A 20,441-nucleotide genomic window follows, 5' to 3' on the forward strand; every position below is an offset into this window, starting at 1 on the left:
AAGTTTCTTGGACAGGTTATGGATACGGAAATGGCAAAGCAGCAGGCAGGGCATACTATTGTTCAGATTTACCAAAGTTTCTAATGGAGAATCTCCTCCTCTCACAGAATTGGGGAACTATCTGTTACCATAAACTGTGTCTAATGGCATGAAGTATCCAGACTTAGTGCCTCATTAAGGACTACGACTGAAGCATGGTGCCTTCCGCCTGACTATGAATTGTCTGTGTCAGTGTGTTTCATCTCTGAATCTCTAACTTCTGTTTTTTATGAAGAGAAACCTTTGTTGGCAAATGGTGGCTCCTCTGCAGTGCTGGTGAAGTCTAGTGCCCAGTCATGTTAGAGAGACAGACATAGGCAGCACAGAAGGTGGCAGCTGTCAATTGGTTCAGTCAGCTCAGGTTTACTACACTGGTTCATCTGGTGATGGGACAATCTTACTCCACTGACATGTCTATTGATAAAACCTGGTGCTTGGGTCTGCCCACCTGGCTGCTCATGCCGTCCCTATAGTTTTTATTTCTGTCTGTAGTTAGGTTAGATAGTAAATAAGCTGTGTGATTCTGTGCCTTTCTAAACTGCCTATGAAATGGGGGACCCTTTTTCCTATCTTTCTATAATTTATTTATTTATCTTATTTATTTAACATATTTTTATACCGCCCATAACCTACATCTATGGGCGGTTTACAAAATAAAAACAGAAAGTAAAACATTACTTAAAACAAAACAAAAAAGTTTAAAACATTACAACAATTCATGAAAACAATATTTTTAAACAGCATTAAAACCATTAAAACAATATTAATTAAAAGCCCTGGTGAACAGATGCATCTTTAAATACTTTTTAAATGCTGGGCAGGCTCTTATTTCACTAGGGAGTGGATTTCAAAGCCTCAGGGCAGCAACGGAGAAGGCCCATCGCTGAGTGGCCACCAGATGAGCCAGTGGCAAATGCAAACGGACCCTTCCAGATGATCTCAGTGGGCGGTGGGGTTTATGATGAAGAAGATGTTCTCTTAAATACCCAGGGCCCAAGCTGCTTAGGGGTTTATAGGTTATAACCAACACCTTGTATTTTGCCCAGAAACATATCAGCAGCCAGAGTAGCTCTTTCAATACACCAATTATATGGTCTCTCCAAGATGACGCAGAGACCAGCTTGGCGGCCGCACTCTGGACCAACTGTAGTTTCTGGATTACATACAAGGGAAGCCCCACATAGAGCACACTGCAGTAATCCAGTCTGGAGGTTACCAGCAGATGTACCACTGTTTTGAGGTCTTCGTCTCAAGAAACGGACGCAGCTGGCGTATCAGCCGAAGCTGACAGAACACACTTCTGGCCACCGCCTCAGCCTGGGAGACCAGGGAGAGACTTGGATCCAGAAGCATCCCCAGACTGTGTACCTGTTCCTTCTGGGGAAATGTGACCCCATCCAGAACAGGCAGATCAAAATCATCTCTCGAGTTCTAACCCCGCACAATGAGTACCTCCGTCTTATCTGGATTCAGTCTCAGTTTGTTATCCCTCATCCAGCCCATCACCGACTCCAGGCAGGCATTTAGGGAGGTTATGCCTTCTCCTGATGATGGTGACATGGAGAAATAGATTTGGGTATTATTTGCACCAAATCTCCTGATGATCTCTCCCAGTGGTTTCATGTAGATGTTAAACAACATCGGAGACAATACAGAGCCCTGAGGCACACCATACAAGAGTTCAGATTTTGAAGAACAGTAGTCTCCAAGGGACATCATCTGGAACCTGCCCGAGAGGTAGAAGTGAAATCACCACAAAGCAGTGCCTCCAACTCCCAACCCCCTCAGACGCTCCAGAAAGATACTATGGTTGATAGTATCAAATGCCGCCGATAGGTCCAAAAGGACCAACAGAGTCACACTTCCTCTATCCATTTCCAATTGGAGATCATCCATCAGGCCCAGCAAGGCAGGCTCCATCCCATAGCCAGCCTGAAAGCCAGTTTGAAATGTGTCAAGATAATCAGTTTCCTCCAAGACTGTCTGGAGCTGGGAGGCCACCACCCTCTCAATTACCCTGCCCACCCACGGAAGTTTGGAGACAGGCCTGTAGTTGCTCAACTCTGAGGGATCAAAGGTAGCCTTCTTCAGAAGCAGTCTAATAATTGCCTCCTTGAGACAAGGAGGCATCCTACCTTCCATCAGAGATGCATTTATGATCTCTACCAGGCCTTCTACAACAACTCTGCTGCCAGATAATATAAGCCATGTCGGGCAAGGGTCAAGAGAACGTGGTAGGCCGCACTGTTCCAATCAGCTTGTTCACATCCTCATGAGTCACAAACTGGAACTGATCCAACCTAATCACACAAGAGGAGTTGCTGGACACCTCCACATCAGACACTGAAGTAATTGTGGAGACGGAGTCTAAGTCAGCCCAAATATGAGAGATTTCCCCCACAAAGAATTTGTTAAACACATCACAGCGGGTAATCGATGGTTCCAGATTCTGATTCAAGGGAGGAGGGGGCACATACTAGCCCTCTTACAACCCTGAACAACTCTGCATGTACTTGCGGATGCAATACGGGCAGAAATGAATTGCTTCTTTGCTGCACGTATCTTTGCTGCACGTATCGCCTGAGCATAGGTCTTCGAATGAGCTCTATGTTGCAATCTGTTGGATTCAAGCCAAGTCTTTCTTCTCTAGCGCTCCAGATGTCTACCTTGCCACTTCAGCCCCTGTAGTTCTTCCATATACCAAGGGACCAGTTTTGAAGCTGGTCGGAGAGGACAATTAGGAGCTATCATATCTACTTTCCCAGTGAGTTTGCTGTTCCAATTCTCCACCAGGGCATCAACAGGATCACTGGCACAGCCAACACTAAATCCCTCCAAGGCTTCTTGAAATCCTTTTGGATCCAATAACCTTCTTGAGCAGACCATCCTAATAGGTCCCTCGCCCCTGCAAAGGTGGGGTGTGTCTGTGAGTCCAACTTTAACCAGATGATGGCCTGTCCATGACAATGGAGAAATCACAGGATTCCCCACCCACAGAACACTATCCTGATCAGAGTGAAAGACCAAATTAAGCGTGTGACCAGTATTGTGTGTCGGCCCCAAGACCACTTGAGATAGGCCCATAGTCATCATGGACTCCTTAGCTGCCCCAGACAAAGCGAACATTGAAGTCCCCCAGCACCACAAGCCCGGGGGACTCCAACACCAAGTCCAAGACCAAGTCCGTCAGCTCATTTAGGGACTCTGTTGAGCAGTGGGGCAATTGGTACACCAACAGACATTCCAGTCTATCCTTGGTCCCCAGACTTAAGTACACACATTCGATATGGTCCGACACTCTAACAGGGATCCTGGTAAGGGAAAGGTTATTCTTATAGACCACAGCTACTCCACCTTCCCGCCCACGGTCCCTTGCCCGCTCCTCAACAGAGTAGCCTGGAGGAAGAAGCGGGGACCACACTGGGACCCCAGCCTCCTCCAGCCAGGTCTCTGTAATACATACCAGGTTGGCACCTTCATCCAGAATCAAATCATGGATGGTTTCTGATTTGTTCTGGACCAACCTGGCATTACAAAGGAGCAAGGTGAGGTTCTCAGGGTCGTTGGCACTGCTCCCCAAGGTATAAGAGCTGGCAGCACAGCCGGAAGGGAAAACAGCTATTAGATTTCCAAATTCCCTTCCCCTGTAACAGCCCGCTGATCTGCCAACATCCCTTCCTCTGTTCCCCACCATCACCAGAATGGCCATCGCACAGTCAGTGGACATGACCCAAGTCTCCTCATCTCCAGGTAAGCCCAGACACATTCTAAAACTATCTCACCCAGGACTAATTAAAACAGAAGCCCCACTATTAAATTCCCCCCAACATACCTGGGCCAGGACACCTGGTCCTCACCCTCACTGTCCCCCGAAGTGGCTCCCCCAAAGGGGCAACCCCCTTTGGTGTCGCCCCACCAGTGGTGGGCCCGCCGCCACTGGCAGAAGCCTATATCTCCCTGAGCAGGCAGCTCTTGGCAGATGGAATGCAAGAAACTGCCAAGTCTCCCTCCTCTCTTGGCCCCAATCCTGCAAGGCCTCACCTCAGCACAGCAGCCAGTCCTGGGGAGCAGATAACAAACAGGGGGCATCAGGAGAAGCAAACAGGCAGGCACCCAGTCTCTCACCCTGGGGTCTGCCTAAGGGCAGATGGTGGTCTTCCCCTTCTCTTTCCTGTATAACTTGGCAGATCTGATTTTTTAGAGGGGTAGTAAAAAATCTGTGGTAATAGGCTCAAAAATCTGTAGTAACTAGTTGGCCTGGGCACAGAACATATGTGCCTTTAGTTGTCCCCCCTCCCTGGTTCTTGGCTCTCTCCCTGTTCTCAGCTCCCCCGGCCATGGCCGCTTTCTCACCCCACCGACTGCTTTCTCTCCCCCCCCCTGCACCACCACTGCTTTCTCTCGGGTACATCTTACTGAATTAGATAGATAGATAGATAGATAGATAGATAGATAGATAGATAGATAGATAGATAGATAGGATAGAAAACACCAACTTTACAGGCATCAGAGCAGCAACTGGATCTCTCACAGAAAATCAAGGGCAGCAAAAGTCAAAGAGAATAATGAACATGAATGAAATAATAATGAATGTGATTATAATAAATGTATAATGAAACAAATTCAGTTTTAAAGAAATCAACAACAGGAATAATTAAAAAAAAATATATTGTACATTTCTAAAAGCTGTATACTGAACAATGGGATATTGTGGCTATCAGCAACCATTTACCCTAGAATGGGATCCTTCACACAGCAATCTGTACTATTCTTTACACAGGGGAAACTACACATGAACAAGAATGAATAAGCACTACAGAATGTATTGCAGAAGAACAGCTCCAACGCTCAGGAATTCACTGTGGATTCCAAGCCATTTTCTTAGTTCAATAATCAGATGCTGCCTTAACTTCTGAATCCTTCCACAAAGAAAAAAGGCACTCCTAGCATTCTGATGCCCAGGAGATGCTTAAATTCATAGCCATATTCCCAGATGTGTTCAGTAACCCTTGTAAGTTCAAACCTTGCACAACTCTTCACAGCTCTGTCATATTTGTGCATGCATCGTTTGATATTTAAACAATCAAAGTAGCCATTTGCACATGAGAATCCACCGGGTATTGCACTAATTTGAAGTCTTTGCTCTAAATCAAAAGAGCAAAGCACTTTAGAAGGGTCAGCACTGAAATAAGAAGAGAGACATTCAAAAAGGCTAACCATGAAGTAATTGCCACAGGTTTGTGATGCATTTTGCTGTACAATAGCATATCAGTACATGAATGAAGTATTTGTTTTGCCACATATTTCAATGAGTCCTATGCAAAGTCCAAGTTTTTAAAAAACATAATAAAAATTCTGGTTTTATAGAAAGAAATATTTCATATTTTTATGAGATCTACCCTCAGTTCTTTAAAATATTTATTTTTTCCTCTGTAATTGAAATGCTTCTTGGCTCTTTTGTATGTTGGGTAGGAGATGATATTTAAAAGTCTTGTTGGGATTTTATTTTCTTTATTCTCACTCTGAATGTGCCTGATGCTTATTTTCTTTTTACTTAAAGATGTCATAAAAGGGCAAATACAAACATCCAGCGTTTTCATAGGAAATGCCATTGATCACATGACTTACCCTTCGCTCTCATAAATCATTACTGGACTAGATTTTGAAAATAAGCTTGAAACCACTTCCTAGGCTTTCAAAGTAAGAAAACATTTAAGAAATATAGCCAGCAGACAGCCAAAGATGGAACTTGTTGTCCCCAAAATAACTGATAATATTTCATTATTGATTTTCTCCACTTTCTCAGAATTAATGTTAGATTGCTAAATGAGTTATAACTTTTTCTCATTTTTGAAAAATGAATTTCTTTCCATTTTTATGGTCAAAACATATTGACAGCTTTCAGCAAGGCAATATATCTGATACATGAAAAGGAAATTTACTCTTATTCACCTGATCTCTCTGTGCCTTATATCACAAGAGTAAGTTTCATTACCCTGCAACTACCTCTTCTCCAACATTGGCAGTTTCATCAGGTTTTTCTATATTAACATATATAATGTGAAAATAGGAAAATCATGTTGCATCTCTTGCATCTTTTTTAAAAAAAAATATTCTCTAAAGGTTTGATAAGACAACAGTAGTTAATAAGACAACAGTTCAGTGATCCTCAACACCAACCTTGACCAGAAGAGGCCATCATATTCAGTGGTTTCATATAGAGATGTTGCCAATGGCAAGATCTCTTTTATGAGATGCACTTTTAATAAGACAGGAAGTTTGTAGACAATTATCTGGATTCTGCCCTTATTCTCCTTTCCCAAACTAATTGAGGAACAAGCATATAACACTTCATCTGAAAAGCAACTTGGTATGAGAAAAATGCTGTTGGTGCTGGCTCCAGGTTTCAGGGAGCCCTCAGCAAACTGCCTACCTGCCAAAGATTCATAGATGTGGCTTAGCTTGGTAGCAATAGGAAGTGACAATTGAGTACCTCTCTTAGCTAAGAGAGTTGTTCCACCAACTCTCACAAATGGAGCGTTGCTCTCCATCACAAATGCTGTGGTCACAGAGGTTGGCAGTGGTCCCTTCTGAAGGCCATGCCCCCCTCCCCAGTTGCCCTGCAGTGCCAACATCAGTCCTGAATGCAGTACATTGTGATTGCCTAATACCAGACATGATAGTATGAAGAAATTTTGCCAAGTGCAAAATATTTGACATGTCCATAGTGTATTTCACATCTTCTGATTGTCACCTGTTTGTTGTTTTCTCAGTCATCCTCACACCAGCCCTGTATTGCTGTGATTTCTGCATTGCAGGTGGAGGGCTGAGGCGGAGTCAATAGTCTCAGTTAACCTAAGGTTGTCTAAGTGAGTTCATAGGAAAGAGTTTAACTGGGTGGAATTTCTGGTAAGTCAATAGTGTGGGATGTCTTAAATAAAAATGGCTCTTCAGAATAATGCTTTAAATACATAATAGTCATTTAAATAAATCATTAATACAAACTGGCAGAGGACTTTCAACATAATTTAAAAATACTGGCTGCTGTAAGATTGGCAGAAAAATATCAAAAAGTGAATTATCCAAAAGCAAAACTTTGAGAACTTTCAAGGGAAGCCATGAGTTTCTCATTTTTTAGTGGCTGAGATGATGTGCACTAGTAGGGCTGTTGCAGACTCCTATGGCTCCCATTCACAATCATGAGAGTAGTGGCAATAGCACTAATTGTGCTACCGCTCATTCTATGCAGCATGAGTGCTACCATAGGAGTCTGCAACAGCCCCAACATGGTGTGCAGTGGCACTGCAGTGGCACTGTACCATGTCAGCCATTAAAAAAAAAAAATAGCCCTAGTCCTAGTTTTGCTATTCTTCAATAAAAGAGCATCGGCGCCGACTGAAGCCTTTGATAGGTGAAACATTTATATAAAGTATGAGAAGAGAATCCAGCCACCTAATGGCGCAGCAGGGAAATGACTTGATTAGCAAGCCAGAAGTTGCTGATTCAAATCCCCACTGGTATGTATGGGAAACACCTATATCGGGCAGCAGAGATATAGGAAGATGCTGAAAGGCATCATCTCATACTGCACAGGAAATGGCAATGGTAAACCTCTCCTGTATTCTACCAAAGAAAACCACATGGCTCTGTGGTCTCTAGGAGTCGACACCAACTTAACGGCACACTTTAGTTTTATGAGAAGAGATCAAAAGGCTCTAGTTTGACCATCCTTTCATAGTCTTTTGTAAATTGTCCTTTTGCCAAGCAGCAGAAGGTTCAAACTGATATCAATATGAATAAGCATACTCCCTCACTTCAGAGGTGCTCTTACACCTGGTCTTCTGGGCCAAAGTCCAGGACCGCCACACACCCTGGGGCCAGCCAATTCCTCTTTAGTCTGTCACGAGTGATGTGGTCGCCCTGCCACGCCACTGGCCAGCAGCCACAGAATATGTTAAGCTGCACCAGGAGGCCAAGCGTGACTGTGACCTGCAACAGGTGACAAAGCGTGACCTCTGCTTTAGCGACAGAGGGGAGAGCGGGAAAAGAAATATGTGGGATGAGAACATGTTAAGCTGCATGTTGACATCTTTCTGCTAATGCATATTTGCATAAATATACCTGTTTTATATTCTTACATTCTTGTGAGTTCAGTTGCTGTTTATGCCCTCAAAAATACTGCATGTGTCATGGTGTGTGTGTGTGTGTGTGTGTGTGTGTGTGTGTGTGTGAAGGGGGATGATGCTTAACTTGCGGGGTGGGGTGGGGGTGGGGGTCCAAAGGCCTTTGGCTCAGGCTCCTCTGACTCAATTCAATGGTGGTACTGTTCTGTCATTCCAGTGTTCCTAGGGTGCAGTAGCAATTTCTGTTTTCAGAATGTCAGCAATGGATTTGCCCAATCTTATACCATTTGCACATGGGGGGATGATAACAATTTAAATATTCTTAATTTTAAAAATTAATTCTCTTTTTTAAAGTGCAGTTGCAAACAAAAAGATTGGGTGCCTTTGGGGAAGATAGGGTGTTTAACACACACACACACACACACACACACAAACCCCCAACCTTTGGCATATTTTGGACTTGAAAAATACAGAAAGGAAGCAGAAATCCCTGTGCTTGACTTGCAATATTTTGGAAAGATACACCCAGAAAAATGAAGGATTCATTTTGAGTTTTAATCCGGTACATATATCTGGTAAAGATAAGGGGTGCAATCCAGCAGAAATGAGTCCTGTAATTATCCTAGGAAAATGGTAGCAAATAGTGTTGTTGAGTTAAAAATAAGAACCAATGAAAGGTTCATACTCATGCTGTTGAGATGCTGAAATCCAAATATAGTGGCAAAGCTGAAAACTACTCAAAGTAAAATTGCACGACTGTTCAGCCATTCTCTTCCTGAAGGCTCTGGGAAACCAAGCCAGAATTTTTGTGGCTGAAATACTACATTTATGACTGTATTTCTGCTTAAACCAGTTTGCGAACTTCAGACAAGCTTATTGCTATTTTTATAGCATTACAAGAATCTGCTCGGGATAGCAAAAGCCTTGTCCATGTCCACAATAATCTAACCAAGTTTTCACCATAGTGTGGGAAATAATGTGTGGGAAATAATGTGCAAACCGGGTTTAGCCGTGTATGTGACATATTCCCTAAAGGACAATGAATCGTGAAGACAGTTTGGGTCAGGAAGTTAATGTGTTTGCCATCTCTTCCATTACTAAAATGCTGTAGCATAGATGTAAAACATAAACAGTCTTAAAACGATGGAATGCTAGTTAAAATGCTAAATATTTGGATGAAAGTCTACAGGGATTCAACAAGATTCCCTAATGCCAAACCTTTTTGTGTCTTTCTACTTGGATTGCTATCAGGAATGGCAAAGGGCAGGGGAAGAAAACAGGGCTTCTGTGCTTCAGTGCACGCTAGAATCGTATGTTGTCCTTGCTGACAGGCTTACTGCCTGTGCTGCCTTTCACAATCCTAGTTTGTCTTTGACTAAGGGCAGATATAATATGCTTTCCTAACATGCTTGTTGTTATTTTTCTTTTGTGTTGCTCATTTATCTTTGTAAAGAAATGCAAACAGGTTTTTTCTTTAGATAAGAAGATTTGTTTCTTTCGAAAAGAGCACTCATAGCAGGTCCCTTCGTGCATGGATGGAGGCCAGCTGAGCAGAACTGCCTCCCTGGGGGACACTGGGACACCAGCACCCCACAGAGCACACTGGGTACGGGAGGGTGGTATGTTTGCCACCATTTAAAGTCGTAGTCCCCTGCCCTCACTGCCCCCCAGAGCAGCACTCGCCAACCACTAGGAGCCACTGCAGGAGCCACTCACTAGCCACTGTAGGAAACGACAGCTCCAATTTTCTTTTGGGTTCATCATTGAAATGACAAGTATGCTTATAACAGCAAACTGAATGCTGACTTAGCAGTCAGTCTTGTCTCTTCCACCAAGTTTTTGAAGTGCTGCATGCATGTTGTTCATTTGTTTTAACGTTCATTTATTGCCCTGTTTACACACACACACACACACACACACACACATACACACACTTACTTTAAGAATAGTAGCAATACAACTCTGGTACGACAGGGGTTGGTCTTTAATGTCACAGGCACCAGCCAATCAACACCATCCATAGCTAGCAGTAGGGTTAATGGAACAGCCTTGAGGGTGATTGGCCTGCCCCCTGGTTCGGGCAAATGTGGGGAATTTAGCTGAAAAGGGGAGAGAGTTCCAATCAGCCTTAATGTGTGCAAGCGTGTGAACTCAAGAAAATCTGCTTGAGAGAGAGGTTTGAATTAAATCAAAATGGAGTTTATTTAAAGCCATAATAATAAGATTAAATAAAGTAGAAGCAATGCCAATATGTTTCAAAATAGTATTGTAAGGCACATTTATATTGTAAGGCACATTTAGCTTAAAGTACCAAATTATGTGTAAATTCCCACATGGACTAGAGAGGTACTTTAAGATAAATGGGCAAAGATTTCAGAAATAAGAGAAAGGGATCGGTTCAGCCCTGAAGAAGTCGGGCAAGAGGCTATATCACCTGTCCTAGAGAAGGGAACAGAGATAGAGAAGGTCTGCTGGAGTCTCTTGTCGCAGTCTGCTGGGGTCCAGAGTGAGAGGCACAAGGGAACACTGAGATGTTTCTCAGTGGGAGTTCCAGGTGTAATTAAATGAGGAGGCACACTGGATCATAGAGCTGGGGATACTTATATCCCAAAACATGCCTTGAGGAAACATTTCTTTTGTCCTGCTTTGCTGAATAGGGGAGTCCAGACAACCTTTTTTTGGAATGCATTGGTTCTTAGTGCTTCCTGGGTAATGGAGTCTGTTGTTGCCCTTCTTATTTCCTCCCTGGCCTGAGTGCTTCATTAACTACAGGTGTTATCTCTCTTTGCAAGAGGAATAAGATTTCATTCCAAGGCTTAAATGATCTTGAATGCCAGACACTTGCAGTAGCCGGTTCTGGAGTCTGCTTAGCCAGGTCCCCCTCACAGAGAGGGAGTGTAGATCTAATCCATTTTCCAATTTGTGGGGCCAGTAGCCAAATCTAGGGGTGACCAGTCCACTGCCAACTAAGAGACTTTTCCCCATGTATAACATAGACTGGGAGCTCGCTTTGCAGTGCAGCTTCTGAGCATAGCAAAAGTACAATCTCCAAGCCTGGAGATGCAGTTGCAACCAGGGAGGCTTCTGGGAGCAGGCAGAATAGGCTCCACTGATAACAGTAGCTGCAAATATTATTTATTTATATAAACTATACCTCACTTTTCTACATTAATGTGTATGCATAGGGTAAACAAATATTTTAAAATAAGCAATACAGAATCCAATAATCAAAACAATTTTAAAAAACAGGAGTGACAGAGCAGCTTCACAGTAAATGATGCAGGACCTGTCATCATGGATGCATTGGTGGTTTCGACTAAAGGATGCCAAAATGGAGTGGCCCTTGCCCAAAAGGCATGAACCCAATGGACTCAGGGAGATATAACACCTACCAGAAATGATGCCATGTCCAAAGAGAGAAGCCTCTTCACCTCTCTCCCACGAGGTGTTCTTTCATGGCCCTAACAGCTCTCTGTGGTTGTATGGATTGATATTCTCAAACACAACCCAGAGAGGAAATGTTCACCTGGATTATAATGAAGTGAAAATGCTTCTAAATCAGTCTCACTATTATTAACATGAATCTGTTGTAATCATTTATGTGTGACGGATGAATGTACAATGCTCTAGAAGGACCAAAGCTCAGTGATAAGATAAGTTTCATGTATGTGGTCTTAGGACCAATCTCTGGTACTTCCTCTTGCTAAGGAACTTCCCATGGCAGAGAAAGTTGTTTGCTAGAACATTTATTTGCTAGAACTGTAGTTTGCTAGAACCACTGCCAGTCAGAATAGATAAGCCAGGGATATAATGCACTCATTTTTCTTGAAACTTGGGTCATCCATGTGCTCCTCAAAAACAAGCCTGAATCCAAAATCTAACAAGCATGAATTTCATAATACAAATGATGTTTCCGGGTTTCTTGTTTTCTCACACCTCTACTATGAAATTCATTAGTGACAGCTGTGACCAAATCACAGTCCTGCTATTTGTGTTGTCTTGTTTGTACAGTCAAGGACACAACAATACTATTAGTGCTGTGATCACAAGAGTAATTCTAAAGCCAGGAAATAGGACTGCATGATAAACAACATTGTTGCCTTGCCTGAATTAAACCAGAATATTTTAACCCCTCTGTCTTTGCATAGATTTGCAGCCCTAAGGTGCACATAGAAATCAGTTGTGATAGTTCTGCATTTTCCAAAGCAAAATAACTGCTTCAACAATAACTATAATAGGTTGTGTCTCAGGAAAAACAATGAAATGGAAACTATGGCTTGAACAAAAATAGGCTTGGGAGAGAAAAATAGGACAAAATATTCAGCTTGGCAATGGAAGAAAGTCTGTTTATTGCTAATATCCCCTAGAGAAAATATTCAGTAGTGAGATCCTAGCTTATCTGCTGCATACATTATGGTACTCTTGGCTCTAACACAGAGAGAAGCAAAGGGTACTATGCACCTGTAAAGTAGATATAAAATTACATATAATAATTTTTTAAACTGACACCAAAACAAACATTTGTGCATCTACTAGGAGATAGAGATGTGCAGAACCAGTTTGATCGCAAACCAGACCACCATGAACCGGGCCAGTCTGAGCAGTTTGATCATGGTTCATCCAACTGGTTCACATGCTCACACTTCGGTGCCAATCATTTTGAATTCAGAGCGAAGCACGCCAAATGGTCTGTGCACACTGCTACTGGGAAAAGGATAAAGGGGGTAAGATATGAGGTGATTTCTGGGATGGGGGGCAGATTTGAAGGTTATCAGTTCCACAGGTACTTACAGTATGTGTTTTATTCCCCCCAAAGAGGGATTTTTATCTTTAAAGTGTAGGTAATTCACACAGGATGTATGTCCTATATAACTTATGTGAAGGAAATTATATGTTTCTTGCATGAACATCATCATGTGTGATGGGTATGTGCCTATGTTGCTTCTTGTGCATGTAGCCGAAAGCTCTTTGCTTATAAGCTATATCCATGCAAGAAATTCAGTGTGTACTGTCTTGCTCTGCTACAATGTTTCATCCTAGAAACAGAAATCTTACAAAACAGAAACAGAAACTAATAACAGGGATATTTTAATTATTTGAATAACCTTCTCCTCTTTAAACCAAAAGGACTTTGCGAATTACATGCTCCCAATGGAATCTGAATTAAATACTTCCTGCAGGTAACTGCAATAATTTATCATAGCTTACTGGCCAATCTTTAAAGTAAATCTCATCTATAAAATCAACCACATCTTTTTTCCCCTGTGTGTTTATCTTTGTTGCACAGTATTAGGCTTTAAAAAAAAAAAAATCCTGCTCAGGCAAACAAAGGTTCATTTTGCCAGAAACAGCCACCTGAACAGAATCCTATTTTTTCTAAAGTGTGGTTCTCTATACAAATCTGCCCAAGTGTTTATTAACATTAAAATCAAATAGTAATCAAATATTTGGGAACTACAGCAAACATGGATACCTTTAGCAAACTGCATCTTAATGACTGTGTTTCTGGACATCTATTAACATTTCCTTCACAATTAAGGGGCATTTTCTATGCAATTTATTCAGTGCAGGCCTTTAGAAAAGACTGAATGTATGCTGCCATCTACTGGAAAGCCCTACTGAAGAATTCTTATCAAAAGATAAAAGCCGTGTCTCATGTGTTCACCCTTTTGCATCAGTGATACTGTGTTTAAAGAGAAAGAACATGTGTAATATTGAGTTCTAGAAACAGCACTGAAACTGGTCTTGTGATATCAAGCATGATTTGTCCCCTTAGCTAAGCAGGGTCCACCCTGGTTGTGTATGAATGGGAGACTTGATCTGTGAGCACTGTAAGATATTCCCCTCAGGGGATGGAGGCACTCTGGGAATTGCTGAAAGTTTCAAGTTCCCTCCCTGGCTTCTCCAAGATAAGGCTGAAAGAGATTCCTGCCTGTAACCTTGGAGAAGCCGCTGCCAGTCTGTGAAGACAATACTGAACTAGATAGAACAGTGGTCTGACTCAGTATATGGCAGCTTCCGATGTTATCCTAAAATGGAATCCAGAACAAACAGCAGAGCCTAAAGAGTTTGCACAGTGTTCGTGCATTTTCTCAGCAGAGTCCTTCATATCCCTAGGTTCATTTTATTTTATTTTATTTTATTTTATTTTATTTTATTTATTCAATTTATATACCACCCTTGATAAAGTGACTCATGATGGTTAACATTAAAGTCAAAAACACATAATAAATAAATTAAAATTAGAAAACATTCAAATCAAATTAAAATTAGAATTAGCAGGGGTAGAGCACAGGGACATAATGAGGCTGGAGTGGGCCCAGAGACAAAATTTTAAAATGGGCCCCTCGCTGATACACACACACTCACTTCACATGTGACTTGCTTCTGGGGGGCCCCTTGAGGCGTGGGGGCCCCCAGGTAGCCACCTCCCCTTGCCTAATGGTAGTTACGCCCCTGGTAGAGCAACTGACCCTATCCATCCTCAGCACAGCATCCCTTCAGTGGCTGTTACTGGTGTCTATCTTATGTTTCTTTTTTAGATTGTGAGCCCTTTGGAGGCAGGGAGTCATTTTATCTGTTTGTTTGTTTGTTTGTTTAGATCTATGTAAACTGCTTTGGGAACTTTGGTTGAAAAGTGTTATATAAATATTCATCATAATCATAAATTAAAATTTAAACTAGATATTATTAGCCAGGCTAAAAAGTTGGGTCTTTAAGGCTGTCCTGAAGGCCTCCAAGGAAGATAATCCTCTTACGTCCATGGGGAGCACATTCCACAACTCAGGTATGACAACTGAGAAGGTAGAATTTGGTTGAACCACCAGATTGAAACTAGATTTTACAAAGCAAAATCTGAAGCTGATCTGGATGTTCCTTCTGAGGCAGAACATCTTACGAATTCTATTGGAAGCTTAAACCTGTAGATATGACTAGCAAAATTTCCATGGGGATTGCTGCCTTAACTAGAGGAGGGGAACACATGTTTCAGGAATGCAGTAATAGCTTGTGACAGCTGCATATGTTTTTATAAACAGTGGCGAACATGCTGTGTAATAGAAGTTGTGCTTATTTGATCTGCAGGGGCTACTGCACTAGTGAAAGGAAGCCCCAGCAGTTTTGTAGAGTTAAGTAATCCTGCAAGGACTTGAAACAGCATGCAGGCACTTCCACAGTGCTACTCCAAATGTTTCTAATAGTGGGGGCATAGCTCAGTGGTGGAGCATCTGCTTTCCATGCAGAAGGCCCCAGGTTCAATCCCTGGCATCTCCAGATAGTGCTAGGAAAAACACCTTGGGCTGCCACTAGGGATGTGCACAGAACCGGCTACTTTATGGGCCTCCGGACTGGTTCAAAAGGCGGCTGATTCCACCAGTTCGATGGTGGTGGGGGTGCTGCTTTAAGAGCAAGGGAGGATGCCAGCATGCACAGGCACATCAGATACTTTCAGTTGTATCCAGTCAATGGGGGCAACAGGGATCCAGGAAGGTATGCTGCCGCCCCGATTAACTTTGGAAAAAAGGAGCACCGGCGGGGCAAGAGTGGAGGGAGGGGTAAGTGTACCCTCCCCCACTCTTAAAGCAGCACCCCCGCCACCATCGAACCACCCCTGCCTGGTTCTGTGCACATCCCTAGCTGTTGCCAATCAGTGTAGACAGTATTGAGCTAGATGGACCTATGGTCTGGCTCAGTATAAGACAGTTTCCTATCATCCTATCTGCACTGTTTAAAGTTATTGCTAAACCTCCTGTCTCTGCAGCACCCCTGGGTCTGCCTTTCACATGTGCAGCAGCTCTGGCAGGTTGGACTTGCCCATGTTCATTGCACAACATGTCAGCCCATATTTAGAGACTTGGATATTTAATTACTATAGCTTTATCTCCTAAGAACATTTGTGTAGTAAGTGCAAGAAAAATTCAGATGTTCCTTCTCCTTCAAAGTGATTTACTTAACTATTTGACACAGAATAAACACTTTTCTGCATCAGTCAAAGTAATTGATTGGAAATGAGACAAAGCAGAAAACATGTCCATTCTATCAGCATGTTGTTCTTACATGTCCATTGCATAGAAACCTCTCTGGAGAATAATAGCAAAAAGAACTCATAGACTCCTTTCTTGAAACATGCTTTGTAGAATAGAAATGAAGAGGGAGAGAAAGGAATGAGAAGAATTTGTGATATGCCTGAGAATGTGGGAGATCGTTCCTGACTTCCAACAAGCCTTTTGTGTAATATTCTCATAAACATGGTGTCATATTCAAGGCCCAAAATTGTTCCTTTGGGTATTATGTATGATAGGAGAGCGTCATATCTGTGGTGATGATGACAATGGGCTACATGGAATGTATGGAAATCTGAATTTTACCTTATAAAGGTTCTAATGCCTTTACATTTTATTAGACATGTTACAGCTCCAGCTATTACTATTGCATAACTATAACTATATTAGACAATCTTCCTCTGACAGGTTCACAGAATACTAGAATTAAACTTTTAGTGAGAGCTGAATATATTTTTGTTCAAAAATAAAGCATTAATTGAACATGTTCCAGCTGTTCACCATACTTCTAGTTGTTTCTAAAGTATGTTCCAATTTAAGGAACATCTGGGTTATTCTTGCACTTATGACTCAAAAATTCTTGATGTGGTCAATTAAAAAACCATCCATTTCTCAAACTATCATATTTGTGCCAAACTAGACTTTGCATAGCAGACACATTTCAATCTCCAAACTTCAATAATGGGAAGGGGGCAGGGAACAGCTATGGAGGCTGGGTTGGAAGTGGATGATTGGTGGGCAAATTGCCCCTACTTAAGCTGGTTTTCCATGCAGTGGGGGAAAATACAGCCTAGGAGACTTACATGCATTTCCCATTTATCCTTCAACTACATTATATTAGGAATTGTAGCATAGTTGGAGTGTAGGAAAAAACAGATTTAGGGGGCAGGAAGCAGCACAACTGAATAATTCAAGCTTTAGACTACATGAAGATCAGCCTCTTCTAGTTTCAGCACAGTTCTAGGGCAGCATAAGGAAATGTATTTTATCTGTCACTTTTTAGCAAGGCTATCTACTGACCACACTTCTACTGACCACAGGGTCAAGTACAGTCTCAGCACCACATGCAGATTAGAAGCAATCCTAGATCCAGAGATGGGTTAAATAAGCCACCGCTTTATCGACTAGCTATTTTAATATTGTCCAAATTTGCCTGGAATTGTAAGAGAGCAAGGTATTTGGCAAACCTATCAAAATGTTGATATTGGAGGTGAGATTGTAGTTGATAGAATCTGTGTCAAAAATTATTTGTGTCAAAAATTATTTGTGTCAATAATTTGTTTTTTGACCAGAAGCACTTTGCAATATGAAAAAATTGTTCTAGTAAGAACTAATCTGCCTACTTTCTTTTCACTATCACTAGAAGTTGACTAAATCTGGTCCATATTGGTTAGGTAGTTCACAAGTGAGCCAACTTGTTTCTCAAACGTTCATATATCCACCATCTGGAATTGGAGTGGATGACATAATCACAAACTGTGTGTTTGAAGTGTCCCTACAACTGTACCAAATTAGGTCCAAATCGATTCCCACTTGCACCTCAGATGTTCATGTGTCCTCCATCTTGAATCAGACTGGAGAAATCATTACAAACTATGCCCTTTAGCCATCTATATGTGTCCCTACACATGTAGCAAATTTGGTTCAAATCTGTTATGCGGTTCACAAATTATCCCAATTGTGCCACAAATGTTCATGTGTTCAATGTCTTGAATTAGGGTGGATGACATCATAACAAACTCTGCTGTTGAGGTGTCCTTGTCTGTCACTCACTACAACTAAACTAAATTTGGTACAAATTGGTTAGGCAGTCCACAAGTTAGCCCTCTTGCGCCTCAAACATTCACATGTCTGCCATCTTGGATAAGGGTGGATGACATCATTACAAACTACACCATTGATGTGCTCCTGTTTGTCACTCACTACAACTGTACCAAATTTGGTAAATTGGTTGACAGACCACAAGTTAGCCCATTTGGCCTCAAACATTCACACATCCTCCATCTGGAATTGGGGTGGAGGACATCATCACACACTATACCATAGAGGTGTCCCTATGTGTCCCTACGGCTATACCCAATTTGATTCATATTGGTCCAGGCATTGCGAAGTTGGTAGACAGGGAAACACATGCAGACGGGGACACACACACACACACACACACACACACACACGGAATGTCAGGTGATTTCATAAGCCTACTGGAAAGTAGGCTAAAAAATATATTGAAAACTCCAAGTAACCATTATTCTCTTGGTTAAGCATGAATTTAACTTCCAAAAAATTAGTCACATTCTCAAACACCCTTAATTCATTTGTTAATTAGAACAAAACCTGATTCCTAGAGACAGGAAAAGGCTAAGTGCTCCTACCTTGCATTCTGAAATTATAGCTGCAATAGTGGTCTTCTGTATACTAGTAATACTGGCATACTATGTGCTGTATACTAGTACTATCAGCATAATACTGATAGTACGGGCAATGCCAATCCACTGTTACCAGTTTTAGTGCTGCACACCAGGGGTGTAGCAAGGTTGCAGTGGGCCCAGAGACAAGATTTTAAAATTGGGCCCCCCCACTCAAAGTCCAGGGCCTCCGCACACCCCAGGCCCCCAAGGGTTTAAGTCTGATATTCCAAAATTAGTATGCTGCCTGGAAATACATTTCACTGAATACACACACGCACACGTCACAATATATAGTGATATACATTGAGTACTATACATTTGTTTTACTTTTAATGCCTAGAACACACTAGAAAGATGAATGATTAAAATGGCCCCCTTGCTGCAGATTAGCAAAGGAGACTTTCAACCATGCAGGGTGAGCCTATGTTTGTTTTCTCAGAATTCTGAACAAATTCAGTCAAGTTTGATTCCAGGAGGTTTTTCACAGGAGGCTTTTAAAGCCCTTTAACACACATCTCCTCTGGAATAGAGGTGCTGCATTCACATGTTGGCCAGATTTACCCTGAAGTCCCTGCAAGTTATTGGGGAGCAGTTCACACACAAGAAAAATAAAATAAAATAAAATAAAAGCACCACACATGCTTCATAGTTCTCACTCAGACCTTCTGGGTTGCAAAACAACTTGAACATAAGTGCATTTATAAATGAATGAATGAATGAATAAAATAAATATAATACTGTTTCTTCCAGAAGTTTTTGTAATTTTCTGCCATGAAACAAGCCACTTATAGGACTTTTTAGATAGTTTTTTTTAAGCCAGCAAATTTTCCAAGCTGTTTCAAAATAAATATTCAGAGACTTCTCAGTCCCTCCCCCCCATATCAAAACCCTATGGCAAGCAGATGCCTATATATCCGGGGCGGGGGGAAGGTAACCACAAAAAGGAGTTTACACTCTACCTGGCAAATGCTGGGTTCGACAGGGCAGCAGGGGGTCTTCTGCTGCAGAGAACAGTGGTGGCCACTCTGGCTGCCTCCTCCTTCCTGGCTGCCTTGGGCCCTACACGAGGCCTCCGTGGAAGCCCCGCCCACCCGCTGATCAGCTGAGAGGCGGGAGAAAAGGAGCTCTTTGCAGCTTGTCTGCTGCTTCGATTGCCGGCCAGGAGAACAAGCTGGAGAGACAGCGAAGAGGGCAAGTGGCTGAAGGGCCTTGGGGCTGGGCAGGGGGCAATGGGGAGTCACGTGAGGTGCCTCTGGGGGGGCCCTCCAGGCAGTGGGGCCCCCAGACAACTGTCTCCCCTTGCCCGATCGTTGTTACGCGCCTGCTGCAAACACCTTCTCCACCAATAAAACAATTACTAGATTAGGTCAGGAATGTGGTAGTTATCATCCTTTGTGACTATGCTTTGGTGGGGAATTTAACTCAACTTAGTGCAAAATTTGCATATAGTCAAATAGTAGTGGCTGATGATTCCTGGGACTGGGGGTGGGGCTAGGCAAGAAAGGTGATGGGTGGAGCCACAGGTAGTGAGAGCTGGAGCCATTTGAGGGGAACTGTGGAGGTGGAACCAGGACTAGTCAGGCCTTAACTATCTGGCAAAGTGCAGATTTGCAGCTGCAGAGGTAGATTTAGCCATGAACCTTGGGGATTAGGTGTGTGGCCTCCTGTCTCCAGGGGAACCTGCCCAGAGCCACACTGCTGCCCTGCGCTCACCCTGATGCTTCGCCGTGCCTGCTGTGCCAGTTAAATCTTTCTTTTTTAGTTTTAACTGTCCTCCACTGTGCAGCAGGGGTGGAGGCATTGGGGAGGCC

The 20,441-nt window shown here is 42.5% G+C and overlaps 1 non-coding gene across 1 annotated transcript; it reads left to right on the forward strand.

Annotated features, from left to right (window-relative positions):
* The first annotated feature begins 15,362 nt into the window (after nucleotides 1-15,362).
* Nucleotides 15,363-15,434, forward strand: TRNAG-UCC (transfer RNA glycine (anticodon UCC)). The gene has a single exon. It is a non-coding gene; the product is annotated as a tRNA-Gly (tRNA).
* The last annotated feature ends 5,007 nt before the right edge of the window (nucleotides 15,435-20,441 follow it).

The sequence above is a fragment of the Hemicordylus capensis genome, chromosome 4 (assembly GCF_027244095.1).
Source record: "Hemicordylus capensis ecotype Gifberg chromosome 4, rHemCap1.1.pri, whole genome shotgun sequence".
Classification (NCBI taxonomy): domain Eukaryota; kingdom Metazoa; phylum Chordata; class Lepidosauria; order Squamata; family Cordylidae; genus Hemicordylus; species Hemicordylus capensis.